A 9,046-nucleotide genomic window follows, 5' to 3' on the forward strand; every position below is an offset into this window, starting at 1 on the left:
GGTAAATTCTACTAAACATTTAAAGAAGGATTAACACTAATCCTCAAATTTTCCCAAAGAAACTGAAGAGGAAAAAACATTTTCTGACTTTTTTTTTTTGCCAGTTCTGGGGCTTGAACTCAGGGCCTGAGCACTGTCCCTGGCTTCTTTTTGCTCAAGGCTAGCATGTCTACCTCTTGAGATACAGCACCACTTCCAGCTTTTTCTGTTTATGTGGTACTGAGGAATCAAACCCAGGGCTTCACGCATGCCAGATAAGCACTGTACTAAGCCACATTCCCAGCCCAACTTTCTGACTTTTTATGAAGCCAGCATTGCCTTGATACTGAAGCCAGATAACAATACAAGAAAACTATAGGATAACATTTCTTATGAATGTAGATGCAAGAAATGCTAGCAATCAAAATTTTTGGTATATTGTTTCAATATACATATCATAGCAAAGTGGTTTTATCCCAGGAATGTGACAATCAGTGTAAGACAACGTAAAAATACAATAAATCAATAAAATAAATTAAATCAACTGATGTAGAAAAAGTATCTGGCAAAATCTAACATCCTGTCATGATCAAGATACTCTGGAAAGGAATTTCCTTAATACAATAAAGGTCAGAAGTGAAAATCATATAGCTAGTTTCACACTTAGTGGTAAGAGATTTACAGTTCCGTTTTTCCCCCCACAAGATAAGGAATGAAACAAGAATTCCCTTTAACCACTTATATTTTATACAGTATTAGAATTTCTAACCAGAGAAATTGAGGAAGGAAAACAAAACTGAAACTAGAAATTGCTTTGGTATGTGTGAACGTTTGTGTCCTCTTAAAATTCATGTGTAAAATCCTAATCCCCAGAGTGATGATACAAGGAGTTGAGGCCTTTAGAGGTAATTAGGTAAGGAAACTTCTTTTTTTTTTTTTTTTTTTTTTGCCAGTCCTGGGCCTTGGACTCAGGGCCTGAGCACTGTCCCTGGCTTCTTTTTGCTCAAGGCTAGCACTCTGCCACTTGAGTCACAGCGCCACTTCTGGCCATTTTCTGTATATGTGGTGCTGGGGAATCGAACCCAGGGCTTCAAGTATACGAGGCAAGCGCTCTTGCCACTAGGCCATATCCCCAGTCCCAGGTAAGGAAACTTCTTAAGATTTGTTTCCAGTACCAGAGTTTGAGTTCAGAGCCTTGCACTTGCTCAACTTGCTTGCTCAACTGGTGCTCTAACACACACCTGGAACATACCTCTGGCTCAGATTTTTACTGGCTATTTTGAAGATAACATTTTCTAGCTGGGCTAGCCTCAAACCATAATCCTTTGGACTTTAGCTTCCTGAATAGTTAGGAGTATATACCTAAGCCATCACTGCCAGAATGAGTTTATGAGACAGAGGAACAATGGGCAGTGATAGTATGGATTTGATTGGGATACTTTGTGTGCACATATGGACATGTCATATGAATCCCCTTTTGTACAAGTAAGATAGGCTAATAGAAAAAATAAAAAGCTGGGCACCAGTGGCTTATGCCTCTAATTCTTGCCATTCAGAAGGCTGAGTGAGGGCTGGGAATATGGTCTAGTGGCAAGAGTGCTTGCCTCATATACATGAGGCCCTGGGTTCGATTCCTCAGCACCACATATACAGAAAATGGCCAGAAGTGGTGCTGTGGCTCAAGTGGCAGAGTGCTAGCCTTGAGCAAAAAAGAAGCCAGGGACAGTGCTCAGGCCCTGAGTTCACAGCCTAAGACTGGCCAAAAACAAAACAAAACAAAACAGAAGGCTGAGTGAGATCTGAGGATTGCAGTTCAAAGCCAGCCTTCGTAGGTAAATCTGAGAGACACTTATCTTTAACCAGCAAAAAGATGAAAATGGAGGTGTGGCTCAAAAGTCAATAGCTTTTCTATATACCAACAACAAACATATAAGGTCCGTCCCTGGAGGGTTCCACGTAGAGGCACCCCACTTCATTACGTCTCCACCCAGTTACCTGGGTAACCAGCAGACCTGGAGGCAGTTACCTCCCCCTTCCCTGAGGTCACATCCTTGCCACACTTCCCCTGCCCTACATAAGGGGGTGACTAGTTCTTTTGCTGACCTCGTGCACCTTGAACTTGGGAGCAGATCTACAACCCCGCCCCTTCCCTAGATAAGGCAGGGCTGGGTGGGGGGTCTCCCCTTCTCTCCCTTCTCTCCGGCCATGCATCATCTCAGCCACAGGCCAGCAGTTCGGTAATAAACTTTCTCTCCTGCCTGAATACTGCGTGGCATTCTCCTTTACCAGCGACCTACTTTAAAAACCTAACAAAACATGTCTAGGAAGAAATTTGGAAACTATCCCCTTAACAATTCACTCAAAAAAAATTGAACCCTAGGATAAACTATAATGAAAACTAAAGTACTGAAGAAAGAAACTGAAGAGATTATAAAGTGGAAAGGCTTCCCTTGTTCATGGATCATATTGTAAAAGTGGCTATACTACAGGTATAATACAATCCCAATGAAAATTACGTCATTCTTCACATAAATACAAGTATCAATACCCAAACCCAAGTGGAATAAATATAAAAGACCTGAATGGCTAAAGCAATCCTGAATAAAAGAGCAATAACAATGTCTGACTTCAAATTATACTACAAAGCCATAGTAACGAAATTTTTTATGCTAATGACACAAAAACAGAAACATAGACCAGCGGAATAGAACTCAGTGGAATAGAACCCAGAAACAAACCTATACAACTACAGCCAGCTGATCTTCAACAAAGGTGGCAAAGATCTTCAACAAATGGTGCTGGGAAAATTTAACAGATGAAAATGATATTCCTATCTCTCTCCCCTGTAAGATCTTAATGTAAAACCTCGAACTCTGAAATTACTACAGGAAAACAGGGGAAATAGGGAACAAACACTTGAAGATATAGACATAATCAACAACTTCCTGAATCAGGAAATAAAAGCACAGATTCACAAATAGAATTCCATTGAATTACGAATCTTCTGCACAGCAAAGAAAAGTTACCAGAATGAAGGGAAAGCCTACAGAAAAGGAGATAATCTTTTATAGCTATTCATCAGACAAAGGATTCATATCTAGAATGTATATAGAGCTAAAAGAAAACTTGAACACCAAAAGAGTAAATGACATAATTCATCAGTACACAAATGAACATTCTTCTAAGTAAATACTAGTGCCAAATAGATACATGAAAACATGTTCAGCAACCTTAGTCAAAATGGAAAGGCAAATCAGTGTTACACTGAGACCCAAAGTCACCCAGTCAACATGGCAATAATCAAGAAAACAAACAATAAATACTGCCAAGAATGTGGTACACTGACAGAAGTAACCCCTCTCTATATATATGTAAGTTAGTTCAGCCACTATGGAAATTAGTATGGAAGTCCCTCAAAATACTAAAAATAAGCTGGGCATCAGTGGCTCATGCCTGTAATCCTAGCTACTTAGAAGGCTGAGATCTGAGAAGCGTCTTTTGAAGCCAGCCCAGGCAGGAATGTCTGTGAGATTCTTATCTCCAATTAGTCACCAGGAAACCAGAAGTGGCACTGTGGCTCAAATGGTAGAGTGCTAGCCTTGAGTGAAAAAGCTTAGGGACAGTGCCCAGGCCCTGAGTGCAAGCCCCCTGACTGAAAAATACAAAAAACAAAACAAAAGAAAAACCCCAAATCCCTAAAACTAGATCCTGCTATACTACTCTTGGGCATAAACATGAAGGAAATGTAAATGAGCCTACAAGAGTGACACTTGATCACCCATGTTTACTAGAGCATGTTCACCATAGCCAAGCTATGGAATTAGCCTAGATGCTCATCAATGAATGAACAAATAAAGACATGTGGTTATACATACAAAGTGGACTGTTACTCAGCCATAAAGAAGGATGAAATGATGTTGCATGCATGAAAATGGATTCAGCTGGAGATTACCATGTTAAGTGAAGTAAGCCTGACTGAGAAAGACAGGTATCACATGTTTCTCCCATGTATGGAATTTAGATATTAAAAAAAATGACATGAGTGTGAAAGGGGAATTTTGGGGAGGGTATCAACTAGGGGAAAGGATTCAATAAATGGAGGGCAAATATGGCCAAAGTACATTATATGAGTGTATGAAAATACAATGAGGGCTGGGAATGTGGCTTAGTGGTAGAGTGCTTGCCTAGCATACATGAAGCCCTGGGTTTTATTCCTCAGTACCACATACACAGAAAAAGCCAAAAGTGGTGCTATGGCTCAAGTGGTAGAGTGCTAGCCTTGAGCAAAATAAGCTCAGGGACAAAAAAAAAAAGAAAGAGAAAAAGAAAAAACAATGAAATCCCTCTGTACAACTGATCTATGCCAATACAATTTTTTTTCAACTGAGCAACAAAACCATAAACCATTTATCAGGCAAAGGCTTAAGATAGGCTTGTTTTTCTATAAAAAGAAGTTAGGAGTAGACATAGAAGAAAAAAGAAAGAAAAGAAACAAATAAAAAAGAAAGACATAGGGGCTGAGGATATGGCCTAGTGGCAAGAGTGCTTGCCTCCTATACACGAAGTCCTGGGTTCAATTCCCCAGCACCACGTATACAGAAAACAGCCAGAAGTGGCATTGTGGCTCAAATGGCAGAGTGCTAGCCTTGAGCAAAAGAAGCCAGGGGGGAAAAAAAAAAAAAAGAAAGACATAAACACTAGTGTAGGACAACACCTTGGGGACAGTGACTGGCATACCTTGTTCTTGTGAACAAAGAGATGGAATTCATAAAGGGGAGAGCCCACAACTTTGGGCTTGAGAAATACTTTGAATATTCAATTCAAAAATAATTTTTGGGACCCCAATCTTTATCTGCAGGAAGAGGGCTGTGCCCACCTCAGAGTGCTAAGGGATCACCCAAAGGGTAGGGCTGAGACTGCAAAGAATGATGGACATTTGGGTTTCCCCCAGACATAGGTCCACAGTCTTCTCAAGGATTATGCCCACCAGGGCCCAGGGTCTTTTAGAACTCTGCTTAGTGAGATTTCGTCATTGCTATGAACCTATCTTTGTTTCCTATTCTTTCTCTTTCCAAACGGGAATGTTTATGAAGGATTCTACTATCATTTGAGTCGTATCCCTCAAAGGTCCATGGTAAAGACTTTAACCCCAGGATAGTGCTACTGGGATAGTGCTAGTGGCTTGTGGGTCTAAAGCGAGGTCTTTAGATTACTGCGTTGTGCCCTCAAGGGGCATCAGCCCCTTCTTCCTCTGTGTTTCATTCCTGGGTGACAAGATGATCAGTTCTCTTCCACTATACTCTATCAAAATGTATCACCGTAGGCCCAACCAAAGCAATGGACCAACCAATCATGGATTGAAACCTCCAAAACTGTGAGCCTAAATAAGTGGTGTGTAAGCACGTGTGTGTGTGTGTGTGTGTGTGTGTATTTCCTTGTGCTAAGGATCTAACCCAGGGCTTTGCACATACTAAACACTCTACCACTGAGCTACATCTAAACTTTTCTCTTTATAAGTTGATTAGCCTTATCTTTTGCAACAATGACAGCTAACACCATTGTCCTGTCCATGCTTCCCTCTTCCATGATGGATGAGTAAATTATTTTTAGTTTATAAGCGCCTGGACCCAAGCAGAATTATCTGAATCTCATAGGGAGTCTTGCCTCCTGATCCCAAGATCCTGGACTTTGCCTTGGCTGCAAGGACTTTATGGATTTAGATGCAGATTTTTCATGTAATGATGTGTGAGAAGCATGTGTGTTCTATTTAGATAGTAGTTTGTGAAGAGGTTGCTTGTTGTGGACACAAGTGCATGAGCTCTTTGTCCACTGTGATGACAATGCTGGGTGGCTTGTGGGACAGCCTCCCTTGCAGTGAGTCCACTGCATGGAATTTGTATAGGAGTGAGGCCTACCATTTCCACAGTGAGTCATTTTATAATTTATTCATTTACTCTTTCATTCATGCCAGTACCGGGGTCTGAACTCAGGGCTTTGCCCTTTTATTTGGCTTTTTCTGCTCAAGGCTGGTGCTCTGCCACTTGAGGCACAGTTCTAATTCCAGGCTTTTTGTTTGTTTGTTTTCTGCTGGTTATTTGGAGATAAGAGTCTCTGAGACTTTTTTGCCCAGGCTGTCTTTGAACCACAAGCCTTAGATCTCAGCTTCCTAAGTAGCTAGGATTACAGATGTGAGCCACCAGTGTCTGGTTCAGACATTTAAGAAGGAAGTGCTCTTTCATGATCTCATCCTCCCTTGGCTAAATGCAGATATTGATTAGGGGATGAGTCATGAAATGGAAAAAGCCTGGATTCTTAAATGATGGTGTGGAGAGCACCCAGCCATCAAGATCTGCACCTGATGATTACACAGCTGAGCAAACATTTTATCTACATAAATATCTACATACATATAGCTTTCCATATATTGGGTACAGCTTTGAAGCCTGCCCTAGTGAATACTCAAGAATAATAGTACCAGTGACCAGAAATATGTTGTAAGGGGTAGTAGAGAATACACTGTTGAGTTTTGTTTTGTTTTTGTCAGCCATGGGGCTTGAACTCTGGGCCTGGGCGCTGTCCCTGAACAGCTGTCTCTTCAGCTCAAAGCTAGTGCTCTATCACTTGAGCCACAGTGCCACTTCTGGTTTTCTGGTGGTTACTTGGAGATAAGAGTCTCACAGACTTTCCTGCCCAGGCTGGCTTGGAGATCCTCAGATCTCAGCCTCCTCAGTAGCTAGGATTATAGACCTGAGCCACTGGTGCCCAGCTCATTGTTGAGTTTTATGCTCATTCTTAGGTTACAAAAGTGACTCTGTGGTGTGTGTGTGTGTGTGTGTGTGTGTGTGTGTGTGTGTGTGTGTCAGTGCTGGGGCTTGAACTCAGGTACTCACACTCTTGCTTGGCTTTTCCACTCAAAGCTGCTACTCTACCACTTGAGCTACACCTCCACTTTGGGCTTTTTGCTGATTGATTGAAGGTAAGAGTCTCTTGGTTTTGTCTGCCTGGGCTAGTTTTGAGCCAAGATCCTCAGACCTCAGCCTCCTGAGTAGCTAGTATTATAGTCACTAGTCCCAGGCTTCATTTAAAATTTTTATTTGCTAAATCTAACATCTCTAGAGCCTCCCCTGCTAGTGTGATGGATGTAGGAATACAAAGGCTGTCCCACAGACATCAGGATACTTAAGGTCTTCTAGGACTAAGCCAGTTGGTAGTCCTCAAAGACAGGTCTGAGGATGAAACTTTTTCCTACTGACAACATGAAGAGACCTCAATGGTAGTGGAAGGAATAGGTGTAATCTCCAGCATATGACATCAGTCAGTCACCAAGACCCTACCTATGAAGAGCTAGGTTGCCTGGCAGACATTGGCCTCTGTGGATTCTGCATCTGTGTATTCAGCCAACTGCAGATGGAAATTTCAGAAAAAAAATTATGTCTGAAAAAATTACATCTGTATGGAACATGTACAGATTTTTTCCTTGTTATAGCAGCTATTTATATAAGATGTACATTGTTTTATTTTATTTTATTTTATTTGCCAGTCCTGGGGCTTGGACTCAGGGCCTGAGTACTGTCCCTGGCTTCTTTTTGCTCAAGGCTAGCACTCTACCACTTGAGCCACAGCACCACTTCTGGCTTTTTCTATATATGTGGTGCTGGGGAATCGAACCTAGGGCTTCATGTATACGAGGTGAGCACTTTACCACTAGGCCATATTCCCAGCCCCAAGATGTACATTGTATTAGACATTGTAAGAAGCATAGAGATGAGTTAGAATACATGAAGGACAAGAGTGTTCTCAGATTTGGGTTCTCTGAAGTATGAGGATGCTGGGGCTGATCTCCAATGAATACCAAATGATGGTCCATCACTTGTGCATCCAGTAGTTTCTCTGAGTCTGTGCTGTTTGGGGCCAGAAAATTATGACTAACCCCCACATCAGAGTTGTGAGCACAGTGGTCTAGCACAGTGGCTACTGGCTACATATGGCCCTTGAGCAAGTTCATGTTAAGATATGCTATGTAGGGACTCGGAATGTGGCTTAGTGGTAGTGATTCCTTGGTACCATATAAATACAAAAGATAAATAAAATTATCTTAAAAAGATATGCTGTTATGTTATGGCCTGAGTATGCCCCTCCCCTATTTGTATGTTGAAGTCTTCAGCACCAGTGTGCCTGTTTGTGGAAACAGGGCCTCTACAAAGGCAATTTAGGTAAAATGAGGTATGGGCCCTGGTCTTGTAAGATTAGCACTCTTAGAAGAGCATAAATATGTTTGTTCTCTCTGTCTCTGTCTCTCTCTGTCTCTCTGTCTCTGTCTCTTTCTCTCTCTCTCTCCCTGCATGCAACACACCAATGTAAAGCCTTGGGAGGATAGGAAGGAGTCCTTGCCACTCTAGAAGCACCTTAACCTTGAATCAGGCTCTAGAACTGTGAGAAAATAAATTTCTATTTTTTAAGTTATTCACTCTGCAGTCTTCTGTGATGGTAGCTGGAGGAGGCTAAGAAACTGTTTTTGAAGACAATTATCAATGAAAGTATGCCAAATACCTCAGTAATAATTGGGATATATTGAGTTAAATAAAGTTATCATAAAACTAATTTCACTGATTATTTTAGCCTTAGTAATATGACAAATAGAAATCTTAAAATTGTGTTGTGGCTCATATTTTATTGAGTGCATATCTCCATCTGAAGTTGACATCTTCCAGTAAGGTGCCAACAGCTCCTTACTGTATGGCCATCACCATGTGCACACAGGAATGAGACAGGATGCTGCCCCTGTATCACTACAAACCAGTAGAGCCGTTCTTCGTCCCTCCCATTAAGTGACAAGGCTTGTTCCTGTGCTCAGGGCCTTGGAGACTCCATGCCTCCTGAAGGCTCCTCCTGTCTCAGAGCCCTCACTGGGCACACAGGCCACTAAGCAAAACTCCCTCCTGCTGAGCTTTCGCTGGGCAAGCTGCCCAGAAATGAGATTGGACAGGGAGGCTAAGGGCCTGTGTTCTACTATAACTGCAATCCTTCTAAGGGCCGCCCCAGCCAGGAACCTCCCCCACCCTCCTCC

The sequence above is a fragment of the Perognathus longimembris genome, chromosome 2 (assembly GCF_023159225.1).
Source record: "Perognathus longimembris pacificus isolate PPM17 chromosome 2, ASM2315922v1, whole genome shotgun sequence".
Classification (NCBI taxonomy): Eukaryota; Metazoa; Chordata; class Mammalia; order Rodentia; family Heteromyidae; genus Perognathus; species Perognathus longimembris.